Source organism: Carcharodon carcharias (genome assembly GCF_017639515.1).
Source record: "Carcharodon carcharias isolate sCarCar2 chromosome 29 unlocalized genomic scaffold, sCarCar2.pri SUPER_29_unloc_15, whole genome shotgun sequence".
Classification (NCBI taxonomy): Eukaryota; Metazoa; Chordata; class Chondrichthyes; order Lamniformes; family Lamnidae; genus Carcharodon; species Carcharodon carcharias.
The window spans coordinates 282,997-297,225 of record NW_024470660.1 but is presented as its reverse complement, the minus strand read 5'-3'; the positions used below and the strand labels follow the sequence as shown (position 1 = coordinate 297,225).

The 14,229-nt window shown below is 45.8% G+C and overlaps 2 long non-coding RNA genes across 3 annotated transcripts; both read right to left on the bottom strand.

The window, feature by feature from the left end:
• Nucleotides 1-425: 425 nt before the first annotated feature.
• LOC121274004 lies at nucleotides 426-3,383 on the bottom strand. Of its 2 annotated transcripts, XR_005942143.1 has the most exons (4): nucleotides 3,254-3,336; nucleotides 2,778-2,905; nucleotides 1,498-1,659; nucleotides 426-784 (listed from the first exon to the last, which is right to left on the bottom strand). It is a non-coding gene; the product is annotated as an uncharacterized LOC121274004 (long non-coding RNA). The 2 variants fall into 2 exon arrangements; XR_005942144.1 differs by lacking the exon at nucleotides 2,778-2,905 and having other exon boundaries at nucleotides 3,254-3,383.
• Nucleotides 3,384-7,006: 3,623 nt separating this feature from the next.
• Nucleotides 7,007-12,799, bottom strand: LOC121274008. The gene is made up of 3 exons (XR_005942148.1): nucleotides 12,765-12,799; nucleotides 12,275-12,354; nucleotides 7,007-7,133 (listed from the first exon to the last, which is right to left on the bottom strand). It is a non-coding gene; the product is annotated as an uncharacterized LOC121274008 (long non-coding RNA).
• Between the last annotated feature and the right edge of the window lie 1,430 nt (nucleotides 12,800-14,229).

The following is a 14,229-nucleotide window of genomic DNA, read 5'->3' as shown; positions in this document are numbered from 1 at the left end:
GCACTGTCAGAGGGTCAATACTGAGGGAGTGCTGCACTCCCAGAGGGTCAGTACTGAGGGAGTACTGTACTGTCAGAGTGTCAGTACTGAGGGAGTGCTGCATTATCTAAAGAACATTGTACAAGATTCACAAAATTGCATCTACTGCCTTTGTCTCACGAACTTCATGTGTACAACAGGAATATTTCTCACTGTTTCTGAGCATCAAGGCAGCTTTGATATCACACCACCCAATGACAGGAGTGACTAACTACAATGTAACATGTTTACATGGGAAGTTTCCATTATAAAGATGGGCACAATGATTCATATGATTGCAAAATCGTCACAAGATGAAGTAATGTCGTTGAGCCCAGATTTTGCAGCAAAATGAGAATTTTAATCTATAAATAGCTACAGAAAAGCCTGAGCATTTTAATCACTTGTGTTAATCAATGTAATTTTATTCACAACCCAAATGCTTCTTACAATCTATCGCAGCATGAAAAAGGTGCAGCATTCAGAAAGCACATTCCAATCAGAGAACAGAGTTTAGCAACGTCACATTTCTGTTCATTCCTATTCGACCATGTTGGCTGCACACAGCCAGACAATGCCGTGGTTGTGATGTGTCCACACAGCAGGACTAGGGAGCACCAGGTATAAGGAAAAGTTTCAGCTTGCTGAGGAGAAGGAGGAGAATCTCTCGTTCCAGGTTTCTCTCCGTACATTAAGAAGCAGGCATGCCGATGTTTCATTGCACTCTGTCTGCTGATGGGAGTCCGCTTGGAAATTGCTGTTTGTGCTGATGGAAGGAATAAGCTTTTCATAAATCGTGGGATTGAGTACAAACACAGGGAGGTTATGCTGAACATTTATAAAGCTCTGGTGAGGTCACAACTAGATTATTGTGTCCAGTTCTGTTCTCCTCACTTTGGGAAGGAAGTGAGGGTCCTTGAGAGGGTGGGGAGGAGATTGAGCAGAATGGGTACAGGGATGAGGGATTTTAGCTACAAGGTTGGGTTGGAGAAGGTGGCGTTGTTCTCCTTGGAGCAAAAGAGATTGAGGGGGGATCTGATCGAGGTGTACAAGATGATGATGGGTTTAGATAAGGTAGACAAAGAGAAGCTGTTGCCATTAGCTGATGGTACAAGGACTGGGGGACACAGATTGAAGGTTTTGGTCAGGGGGTATGTGAGGAGGAACATTTTCCAGTGAGTGGTAATGAGCTGGAACTCGCTGCCTACGAGGATGGTGGAAGTGGAGAAGATGAACGATTTCAAAAGGAAATTGGACGGACACTTGAGGGGAAATAAACTCACAGGGATACGGGGATAGAGCGGTGGAATGGGACTGAGTGGATTGCTCTACAGAGAGACAGAATGGACTCAATGGGCTGAATTGGCTCCCACTATGCTGGAATGCCTCTCTGATACGAAGGTGATTCTAACCAGGACACTGACCAATTTCTTTACAACTTAACCCAACATTGCACATTATTTGTCCGCACTGACTGACCAGATTGTTGCTGTACAAAAGCTTTAAACAGTCTGTCGACTTCCTTTCACTGTTTGTCCCTCCCAGACACAGACTCCAGCGATAGTGATAACCACAGCCACAAGGAATATCACAGCTCGTATTCCCAGGATCAGATCACGTGCAGAATCTCTCCTCCACTGTCTAGAGAACACACAGAAAGAAATCATTTCTGACTCTCCGCTTTCAATCTCTCACTCTGGCTGAACAATCAAGCTTCATATCACTGCAACATTTGCTGTAATATTGACCCATCCACTGGGATTCAATGTGGAATGAATGTTTTCATTGTAAACACTCTAAGAGTGGACAATCTGAACTTTCCCCTTAGTGTGGAACATTGGTGAGAATGGATCATTGTGCTGTTTCACTCTCTGTCCAATGTTTCTCTCCATCGCTGTGTACAGGATTGTGTTGTAGAAAATTCTGGAAACGTTTAGCGCAGGGTGGAAATCCATCTTGGACGCGTGTGCCAATCGGGCAGGATCGAGATGGACTCCCCCACGGAGTTACACACCCCGCTAAATAAACAGTTCCAATCTTTACCCAGAGAGAGGGGAGAATGTGGAACTCGCTCCCACAGGGAATGGTTGAGGTGAATAGTAGCAAATTAGGAAGTGAAATTGCTGGAAAAGCTTGGAGATGCAAGGGTTAAGTGCTACCATACCACCACTGGTGGGAGAGTGTAACTACAGCGTGACATTTACATAAGCAATCCCCATTATGAACATGGACATTGGACATCATGTGAAAAATGGGCACTGGAAAGCTGAGAACATGATGTAAGCTTTTCACCAACAGGAATTCCCTTCCTAAACCTCTCCACCTCTCTCTTACTCTCAGATACTTAAGCAAAATTTCACACAAAATCACGTAAGAGGAATTGGGACAGGTGCCTGGTCAAAGGTTCAGGTTTCAGGAAGCTTCGGAAAGGAGGATAGAGAGTTGGAGAGGCAGAGAGTATCTGTGAGAATCTCTGTGCATCTGAGTGTCTGTAATAGACCTTGCAATTTCCATATTCTTCCATAGATATGAAAGGGAACACAAATCCCAGAATCTAGGTCAATACTCCGGTGCAGCACTGAGGGAGGTCAGGTAACCCCCGGGGGAGAATGTGCGAGTATGTTTGTTTGTGAGTGTGTCCTTGTGTGTACTCATACATGTGGGATTGTGTGTCTGCAGGTGTCTATTTAGGTCTGTACATTTGTGTGTTTGTGTAGTGTTTGAACCTGAGAGTGATGTTGAAGTCTGTGTACACTCACGTTCCACAGTGATGGTTATGGACCCCTCCACTGCTCCATGTTCATTCTCTGCCACACACTGATAGTCTCCAGTGTCCCCGGATGTAACGTGAGGAATCACCAACCACAGCTCATTGTTGGAAATTGTTCTGTTCATTGTGACATTGAGATGTCAGGGCAGGACACAACAAGACAGCTCGCAGTTTTACCAACAGAAAATGAACAACAATTTATATATAAAGGGAAGAGAGTGCTGATTGGTTGGCAAGTGGTCTCTGATTGGAGGAGGTGTTGCCATGGAAAATAATGTGTGCGAGATGTAAAGTTTAGACAGCTTGTCTCTTCATTCAGCAATAATCAATTAAAGATCACTTAACTTCTATCGACTGTGAAGCACTTTGAGAGGCCTGAGAATGTGGATACTTAGAAGGGGTTGCACTGTCAGAGGGTCAGCGCTGAGGGAGTGCTGATGTAGAATGAAGGGTGTCTGCACTTACCTTGCACAGTTAGTACGAGGGTCCACTCTGATGAAACAGATGGATATCTCACTCTGCAGCTGAGAGTGTGTCCGTGGTGTTTGAGTGATGGGATGAGGGTCAGAACAGAAGTATAGGTCAGAGTGACACCATTCTGAGTTACAGTGTTTGAGACTGATCCAGGTACGTCAGTGGGAGTGTCCCAGGTTAAGACAGGTACTGCTGTTCCATTGCACGTTGTGTTGAAGGTGCAGCTTACATCCACACGCTTTCCTGCAATAATTTCAGCAGGGAATATCATGGGTTTATCTGTGAAATCTATCAGACAGAGAATGGATCCTTTTAGAGAAATATAACATGAAGCATCAGTTCAAATAGAAATCACAGTCCCACAAGAGAAAGCACTTTTACAAGGACGATATCAGATCTGGGAGATTACAATGATCAGGAGAGAATTTCCTGCTTTGAGACTTTGGTGTTTCTGTCTCTCAGCTTAATACATGTTCACTCCGAGACACTTGAACTGATAACAGTGGGTAAGGGTGGAGGAGCAGACCAGAGTTTGGAGTGCACTACCCCATCATTCACTCAGCGATCTGGGCCATTTGTTACTTTGCAATTTGTGGGAGCTTGCTGTGCACAAATTTGTTGCTGTGTTTTCCACATTACAATAGTAACTACTATTCAGGAATCAGCGCATTGGCTGTAAAGTGATTTGGTACGTGCTGAGGTGGTGAAAGGTGCTATAGAAATATGAATCTTTCTTCAGTCGATATGTCAGTCCTCTGGACAGGATTAGAGAGATCGATGGGAGTGGATAACCTGATAACATTGATGGACACAGTCAACACATTTAATCATTGATATTAAAGTGAGTATTAGAGGTTGCTTTAGGACTGAACTGGAAGCGATCACCAGGTTATTGAGAATCAGACAGTGTGTTATAATAAGCTGTGTTTTGTGTTAATATGTAAATGTCACAGTTTGTGTTATTTCCCATTGAGTGTTGGATGTGAATTGTTGAGTAATTATAACAACGCACTTACCAGAAACGTGAAGCTGGGTTACAGGGTAATAGTTATGGCTCGGACCATTGTCAAATTCTATTCTGAAAAAATAAGGTCCTTCATCTTCCCGTCTGATGTTGTTTTTAATCAGATCAGCGAGAGTAGGCTCGAGGGGCCGAATGGCCTGCTCCTGTTCCTATTTCTTATGTTCCTACATTGTTACCTTCTTAAAATATTAAAGCTGCAGAATAAACATGCAAGTGAATGACCCGCTCGACCCACCTTCCATCTGGGGGTCCCATGGGGAGGACCCTTCCTGAGCCAGATCCACCAGCCAACATGGTCTGGATCCGAGCACAGGAGACACGGGGGGGAGTGACTAACAGGCTCCGTGTGACAGGCCCCCTCTGTCCAATGGCTGGCTTTCAGCTGCCAAGGCCAGAGTGGTCCTTGCTAAAACCAGCTCAGGACAGGCCAGGACCCCTGTGCAGACCCCCTCCAGCGCTGCAGCCTCTGTACAAACCCCTCATGCGCTTGTGGAGAGACACAAACAAGGCTGCACATTACCGAGGAGAGTCCCCTCTACGGACTAAGGGGCTGACTCATCACCTTAAACTCAGCAAATGAGGAGGCTCTCGCTCGGTATTGGGGCTTGGCATTGGCTCAAAACAAATAATCAAATTACATTTTGGACAGAAATCTAAGGAGGTTGTACATTCCCTCAAAAATAAGACTCAAGCTGGGGTCGAGGGTCAAAGGGCAACAACTTATATTTACACAACAACTTTAACATGACAAATCACCCCAAGGTGCTACACAGGAGCGTCATAAAACAAAGTATGTCACCCAGACACATGTGGAGATATTAGCGACAGCTGACCAGAAGAGGTCGGTGTCATGGAGAATCTTAAAAGATGGATAAAAGGGATAGTGAGAGAGAGAGAGAGAGAGAGAGAGAGAGAGACAGAGAGAGAGAGAGGGAGAATGAGAGAGAGAGAGAAAGAGTCAAAGAGGTTCAGGGAGGGAATTCCAGAGCTTAGGGCCCAGGTAGCTGAAGGCACGGCCGCCAATGGTGGAGCGATGGGAATCGGGGGAAGCTCAAGAGGCCGGAATTGGAGGAGCGCAGAGATCTCGGAGGGTTGTAGGGGCTGGAGGAGGTTACAGAGATAGGGAGGGTTGTAGGGGGCTGGAGGAGGTTACAGAGATAGGGAGGGGTGCCGGGACTGGAGGAGGTTACAGAGATAGGGAGGGGTGCAGTGGCTGGAGGATTTTACAGAGATAGGGAGGGTGGTAGGGGCTGTAGGTGTTTATAGAGATAGGGAGGGTTGTAGGGACTGGAGGAGTTTGCAAGGGCAGAAAGTGTTTTAGGGGCAAGAGGAGTTTACAGGGATAGGAAGAGTTGTTGGGACAGGATGAGGTTACAGAGATAGGGAGGGATGTAGATGGCTGGAGGAGTTTACAAGGATAGGGAGGATTGTAGGGGCTGGAGGAGGTTACAGAGATAAGGAGGGTTGAAGGGGCTGGATGAGGTTACAGAGATAGGGAGCGTTGTAGGGGCTGGAGGAGGTTACAGAGATAAGGAGGGTTGTAGGGGCTGGAGGAGGTTACAGAGATAGGGAGGGTTGTAGGGGCTGGATGAGGTTAAAGAGATAGGGAGGGTTCTAGTGGCAGGATGAGGTTACAGAGATAGGGAGGGTTGTAGGGGCAGGTTGAGTTTACAGAGATATGGAGGGTTGCAGAGGGCTGGAGGAGGTTACAGAGATAGGGAGGGCTGTAGGGGCTGGAGGAGATTACAGAGATAGGGAGGATTGCAGGGGCTGGAGGAGGATGAGGAGATTACAGGGATAGTGAGGAAACAAAGATGAAAATTGTGACATTGAGACTTTGCTTGACCAGGAGCCAGTCTCGGTCATCGAGCAGAGCGGGTGATAAGGGAATGGAACTTGGTTTGAGTAAGGAGGTGGTCAGCAGTTTTGGATGGCCTCAAGTTTATGGAGTGTAGAGCGTGTCAAAGGCTGCAGACAGATTGAGAAGGACAAGGAGGGAAAGTTTACCTTTGTCACAGTCACACAGGAAGCCATTTGTGACCTTGATAAGAGCTGTTTCAGCACAGTGGCTGGGGTGGGAACCTGATTGGAGGGATTCAAACATGGAGTTCCGGGAAAGATGGGACCGGATTCGGGAGATGGAAACACGTTCAAGGACTTTGGAGGGGGAAAGAGAGGCTGGAGATGGGACAGGGGTTTACACGGACAGTGTGAGGGGTGGAAGGTGTAGTGGGGAGGAGACACTTCACTCAGGGGGGAGGTGTCATCACCCCTCAGCTCGGTTTACGTTACAGCTATGATGTGGATTCAATCACACACAATAAGCTCATGGATCTGGGAGCAGAAATAGACAAATCATTAAAAATCGTGACGCTGGTTAACACGGCCAAAAAACAAGCAAATCAAACACTATTATTTCCCATTGAGTGTTGGATGTGAATTGTTGAGTAATTATAACACAGCACTTACCAGAAACGTGAAGCTGGGTTACAGGATAGTAGCTGTAACTATTCCAGCTGTCAAATTCTATTTTGAAAAAATAAGGTCCTGCATCTTCCCGTCTGATGTTGTTTATTATCAGGGAACAGTCACCATCTTTCAGGTCTCCAGACAGCCGGGTCCGATTGTGGAACCGTGGTAACTCGTGATTGTGATCCTTAGAGTGAAAGGCTATGGTCCCTCTTGACCATGTATTCCATGTGTACCATTTCACATACCAGATTCCGACACGTGCTCTCCCTACTAAATGTGCTGGATAACTGTAATTACATGGAATCTGTACACACGAACCTTCCTGCGCTGTCACCTCTCGTGGAGTGTCACCTTTCCACTCTTGTGACAGTCCAACTGGGGAGAGAAATATCAATATTTAACTTTGGATGTTTTGTTGATTCACTAGACTCGATATCCACCCCCTGCATCACTGGGGCACAGTGGCTGCAGTGTGGACCATCTACAGAACATACAATGATCTCCCCTAGGTTTCACAATGGATGGAAGAGAATCCTGGACACAGGAGTTGACAAGGTCATTCTACACTGGTTCATGTTCCTCTGGACCATGTTTGTGCACAAACCTGCTATCCAACAGAACTGAAGTTGAGGAAATTCCATTTGGAATTCCACTTTCCAGGGCATTGGGTTAACTTGCTGAGTTTGTTCTAAATCTAACATCTATTTTTGGTCTGTTGCCTTAAAGGGAGTGTAACTGGGACTCAGGTTAATTAGGAATTTTAGGAGTTATTATAACAGTCATTGTAGTATTATGTATGTGCTTGAAATCTTTTATTTTGATGGCAAATATTTTAATTTATTTTTTTAAATCTCTAAAGGTGTTGGTGGACTTGTGGCTTCTGAATTCAGTGCACACATCTCATAATAAATAAAAAAATCAAAAATCATTATGATCGTGTGACCAAGTTTCTCTTGTGGACTTGGTCTGCCTGGCACACATCACCTGCCAAGTGATAATACTGTTGTAATATGCCTTTCAGGGATAGCAGCATGGCATCAGTCGAGGGGAAGTGTGTCATGTGATTTTTAGGAACTGGGGTTGGCTTAAGGAATTTCTATGTGTATTTGTTTGCGTTAGGCATAAGGTATATCTGTAAGTTCAAGTTTAGTTTGTATTTCTGTATTTGGTTGTTTAGAAAAGGGGGTACTTGAGTTTTGGTTTCACTTTAAATGAAGGCACCGATCTAATGAGTTTTTATGATTCTTGAAAGAAAGTCAAATCAAACAGAAGGTGGAAGAAACTGTTCTGTTGCCTAGCAACAGTGTTCCAGAGGGAATGACCCACAGAGACAGAGAAAAACAGAAAAGTACTTTCAGTTCTGTTGAAAGGAGTTGCCAGGAGAAGCAGCAAAGGAGCGGGACAGATAGGCAGTCCCAAAGTAAAGAAGAAGCCAAAACCATCGAGTGGAACAGGAGAAAGGGCCCAAGAAGACCTTCTTATCAAATCTGGAAAAGGCCCTGTTAAGTGAAGTTAAGAGTGAGGAGCAGAAGAAGGCTTCAAACATAAAGGGAGAAAGCAGCAGGACACAGGCCTAAAGCAAAATAGGCTTGCGAGAAGCCAGAAGATCCTAGGAGACACCACAGGTTGGTGACTCATTACTCCGGCCATGTGAATCCTGGTGTGCCATTGACACGGCTGAGCATTGGAGAGACAGGGCGTGGAAGGAAGGCTGAATGCACGTGGCGATCCAGGGGGCAGCAACATCGGAAGGTGACTGTCTGGGGTCAGATGAGGAGGGAGCCACAGCATTTGTTCCAAGAGGGTTCTGTCAATTGCTTTCAGAATGTTGTGTCCCTGACCCCAGGTCGTCTATTGGTTTACATCGGCTGTGCACTTAGTGTGAACATGAGAATATAAGATAGCTATTGTAACTTGCGTTCTACTTATGAATCTGTGAAGGTATAGGTCTGGGTGAAGGGGTAATGTCATATAGTTTGTCTTTACTAGTTTAATAAATGCTTTATTCTTTTGTTAGAAGTTCATCAGATGACTCCTGTGACTCTGTTCAGTAGCCGCACTCCACATTCCTAAATAAAGAATAAAAGTTAGGACCTATCAAGCTGAGTTCCACCCTGGGATCTGACTTGCCCAGTAGTAACATCAGCTGGGATGATAACACCATCCAGTCCAAGTTTCACTTTGGCCTGTGAGCAGAACACAGCTCACACAGTTTGGCTGCAGGTGTCTCCCAGATTTCTATCCTTGTATATCTGTTCTCATGTCCCTATTCTAAATAAATAAACCCACAATGAATTTACCCAATTCCGTATTAGTGGCTGGTGCCTTTATATAATTACAAAAACACAACATGGTGATCAGCGGTGGCCAAACATTCTGGCAGCAAGATTCAGTACAGGTATGACGTGGTGAACAGCCTTAGATCGAGCTACATGACATGAGATGACCCTCGAAGCTTTGGTCAGACCACAACAGAGACACAGCATCAGAGAGGTTTGAAATCGCAGTGTACTGACTGCTCAGGAATCCTTTGAAGACACATTGATGGGAAAGAGCTCAAGTAAAGAGCTGGGGAGCAGACGGATCCCTCGTGGTGAGATTACAGCACAAGGCCTGTAGGTCAGTGAGTGGGACAGCGTGTATCACCAGGACCAGCAGCGGGTTAGCTCAGTCAGGGAAGGCGAGTGACCAGGGTGTGGGCTGGATCGATAGTGAGTGAGGGAGAGTCAAACACACAAATACCATTATAAAAATCAGGCCAGAGAAGTTAGTGATTATAACGGGCGGCTTCGAGATTGCTGAACAGCAAATTGAATAAAAAACAAAGACTCCATTACTCCGTGGTGTGTTCCTACCACAACCCATCTTCGTGGGTGGAGCTTCGGAAAAGCGTACGAAAGGGGCTAAAGCGACACTCATCCCAGGTCCTGTAGGAGAAGGAAGATCAAAGGAATATTGTCAGAATGTCCACGAAATTCCCCAGTTTGAACTGGGATGTAGCTGACCGACTATCTGAATTCAGAATGTTTAAACAGCATACAGAGCTCTGGTTTCCTGATTCAGGTGTGACTGAACCAGACGAACAAGCCAGAAAAATTCATCTCGCAATTGGGAATGAAGGTCTACACAGGCTGAACACGTCAGGATTAAAAGCAGAAGAGCGAAAGGATCCCCAAAAGATACGGATGACAGTGGAAGACAGCTTCAGAATCAGGTTAAAATCCATATTCATCAATTAAAGTTCATGTCATTTCATCAGCCTACACAATCCATAGATCACTTCATCAGCCGATGTAGAGAAAAGGGTACGCACTGTGATTTCAAACATAGAGTTTGCAGACAGAGTTGTTGAGTTGGTGATTGCATCCACTCCCATGGAAACATTCCAGAAAGATCTGGTAGATAAGCCCAAAACCTATAGCATTGAAGAGCTACTCAAGGATGGACATAAATACGAAGTGATCCTCGCAGGTCAACGAAGCTTACAGGTCCTCAGTACAACATCCGTTGTTGACACACTCACTAGAACATCCAAACCTAGTGAGACGTGTGGAAGGTGTGGCCTTCTGCAGGCACCAAGGAAATGCCCAGCTTTCCACCAATCCTGCAAGGCTTGTGGCAGAAAGGGCCATTGACAGCGGCAGGGCACTAGAGCAAAGGCTGATGCAGCTACAAAGAGCCGTGCGCTGATCCAAACAGACCCTACACAACGGGGAACCTTCAAGCAATAAGAATGACCATCCGCTATCCCATCAGGAACATATACATGTGGTGACTGACAAACCAGGAAATGGCGATGATGTGCACGGCGAGACGAGGAGCGGTGATCAATATTCCACCTCTCACACATATCCTGTCGTGGCTTGCCAATAAATTGTGGATTGTTGTCTTTAATGATCTCTCTGGCACATCAAATAAACTGAAAATGTCCCATAGGGGTGGGATGTTCTGGCCCCACCCACTGCCAGGTTTGTCCGGTCCGGCTGAAAGCCAATGGATTTAGGTCTGTCCCAATATCAGAAATTACCCCATCACCTCAGTTCATGACATAAAATTGAAATATGCAGAAAGTTTCAACAATATTGGCAGTTTCAAGGAGCTGCAACATTACAACTGCAGGAGAATGCAAGTCTGTCAGACTCCTTATATTAAAATAAATACAATCCAACTTTGCCACGCTATCTTCTGCCTTAACTGGCCAATAATTTCTCTGCCTGCCAGGTTCACTTGCTCTCTCTTCTAATTTTGGCTGTGCATCTCCCTCTGCTGAACCTCCTCTCGGGATCCCATCCCCTGCCATGTTAGTTTAAAGCCTCCCCAATTGCATCAAGGGCAAAATGCAAATTAAACCAGGGACAACATCCAAGAATGACAATCCCACAGATCAATGTGAGCAATTAAAGACACATCCAGACAAGGTTAACACCACAAGATCTGGGCGTAACAGCAGATTACCTCTATGCTTTAGAGATTAAAATATTCAACAGATCTATACACTGATGTAATTGTCAAGAAATATGAAAATGATACCAGAAACCTTTTGTTCCCTTTCCTTCTCAAAGATCCATCCCTGCGGCGGGTGCCTTAAGAGTTATTGATGTGGGGCTTAATTTATCAGATTGTAGAATGATCCGGAACAGAAGGAAGCCATTTGGCCCATCGAGCCTGTGCTGAGACTTTGAAAGATCTGTCCAATAAGTCCCACTCTCACCTCTGCTCTCTCCTCCACAGCCCTGCAAAATGTTCCCTTCAAGTATTTATCCAGTTCCCCTTCTGAAAGTTCCTGTTGAATCTGCTTCCACTGCCCTTTCAGGCAGTGAGTCAATGGTCTCTCTCTGAGCTGCAAAGTGCTAAGATTCCGTGAGATATAAACTGTGCAGCAGATCAGAGACAATCATGATAACTCAGAATATTTGACAGTTTTACACACAGACTGCTTTGCCTCTATCAGTTATCTTTCTCCCTTATCGAAGTTTCTAGCATGGTGAGAATGGACAGGAAGTGTGACACTGAACAGCCTGTCTATTCTAGGAGCTGCTATGTTGTCTTCATGAGAAATTCTGACTAAAATCAGCAAAAGACACAAAATTTCAGGGCATTGTTATCCGAGTCCTAACATCGGGATAGACGTCATCCCCCAGTTTTTATCCCTGCTACTCTATTCAGCCGATCGCTCCCCGTCACTCGCTGACCTATCTTGGCTCCCAGTCCAGCAATGACTCAAATTTCAAATTCTCATCACTGATTTCTTACCCCATCATCAACCCTCCCCCCTCCCTATCTCTGTAACCTCCTCCGGCTCCTACAACCTTCTGAGGTCTCTGCTCTCCTACAATTCTGCTGTCAGACAGGGAGTCAGTGTATATCAGTGAGCACAGGGGTGATGGGTGAATGGGACTTGGTGTGAATTTGTACACTGGCTCACTGCTGAATCGGGTCCCAATCACTGCTCAATAAGAATGTTCTTTTACAAAGACTATTCACCATCAATCTGTCCGAGCTGACGATGATATTACCTTGGAGAAGTGACAGGAGGAAGTAAGATTTCCCGATCATTGTCCACTCCCAGATATTCCATCCACTTCTCACTCTCAAGCTGTGAAAGATAAAAGAGTTAATGAGTCCTCACCTCTTGTCCGACAGCTCTCGAGAAATCAGAACTGCTTTTAGACAATGTCTTCACAGAATAACTTAATTCTCTGTGGGATGATAGGTGCTTTGCAGAGAGTTACAATGTTTTAAGAAAGAAAAACTATTTAGGGTTTGCATTTCTATAGCACGTTGCACCACCTCAGGATGTACCAAAGCTCAAGTCTCTGCACTTCCCTCATCTCTTGAGCTAGAAAGGTGTTCTGTAGAACAGACTTGAGCCTCACACCCAGATCTCAATAATCAGTAGAAAACTTTCAAAGGCATCAATCATTGGAATCTGTCTTTATAAAGTCACAACATCAACAAAGGACGGTGTTGGTCGTGGAAGTGAATTCCAATCGTTCCGTTACTTACCCAGGACCTGTCCGACTGCTCGCCTGGGGAGGAACTGCCCACACGCTCTGCTTGGGCTGAATGAACTCTTCCTGTGCTGCTCCCTCTGTGTATTTAATGAGAAAGGATTGATGTGTCGCTGTGAGACAAAATGAGGAAGTGGGTAATCAGTGAGAAGATCGAGAATGTTTTAGGCTCTCAGCAAAACGTTTACCGTGTGATGATCTGTCAGCTCATATTTGGGCAGCTGTAGTCATGAAGCTTCTCCATTAGCTCCGTCTGATTAGTCTCCTCCCCCTTAACTCAGAGGCTGAAACTCAGGCGATAGAGTTCCCAATACAGGTCTCTGGCCGTATGGTCCATGTCGACAATCCCTGGTTTCGTTACTGAGGGAGTGCTGCACTGTCGGAGGGTCAGTACTGAGGGAGTGGAGCACTGTCAGGGGGTCAGTACTGAGGGAGTGCTGCATTGTGAGAGGGTTAGTACTGAGGGAGTGCTGCACTGTCAGGGGGTCAGTACTGAGGGAGTGCTGCACTGTCAGAGGGTCAGTTCTGAGGGAGTGCTGAACAAAAACAGAATTACCTGGAAAAACTCAGCAGGTCTGGCAGCATCGGCGGAGAAGAAATGAGTTGACGTTTCGAGTCCTCATGACCCTTCGACAGAACTTGAGTTCGAGTCCAAGAAAGAGTTGAAATATAAGCTGGTTTAAGGTGTGGGGTGGGGGTGGAGAGAGTGAGAGTGAGAGAGAGAAGTGGAGGGGGGTGGCGTGGTTGTACAACCACACCATCCCCCACCCCCAACCCCCACCCCCTTCCACTTCTCTCTCTCTCTCTCTCCCCCTCCCCCCCTCACACCTTAAACCAGCTTATATTTCAACTCTTTCTTGGACTCGAACTCAAGTTCTGTCAAAGGGTCATGAGGACTCGAAACGTCAACTCTTTTCTCTCCGCTGATGCAGCCAGACCTGCTGAGTTTTTCCAGGTAATTCTGTTTTTGTTTTGGATTTCCAGCATCCGCAGTTTTTTTGTTTTTATCTATGAGGGAGTGCTGCACTGTCAGAGGGTCAGTACTGAGGGAGTGCTGCACTATCAGAGGGTCATTACTGAGGGAGTGCTGCACTGTCGGAGGGTCAGGAGTGATGGGAATGCTGCAATTGTCGGAGGGTCAGTACTGAAGGAGTGCTGCACTGTCAGAGGGTCAGTAATGTGGGAGTGCTGAACCATCAGAGGGTCAGTAATGAGGGTGTGCTGCACTGTCGGAGGGTCAGTAGTCATGGAGTGCTGAACTGTTGGCGGGTCTGTACTGAGTGAGTTCCGCACAGTTGGAAGGTCAATATTGAGGGGGTGCCGGACTGTGGTAGGGTTGGTACTGAGGTAGAGCGGAGTGTGAGGATATATCCTTTCTTGGCAATTATTAAATAGAATTTATTTAAACAGAATTATTGTACTGTGTGTAATGCAAAAGAAAGGATTTGAGGAACTAAGTC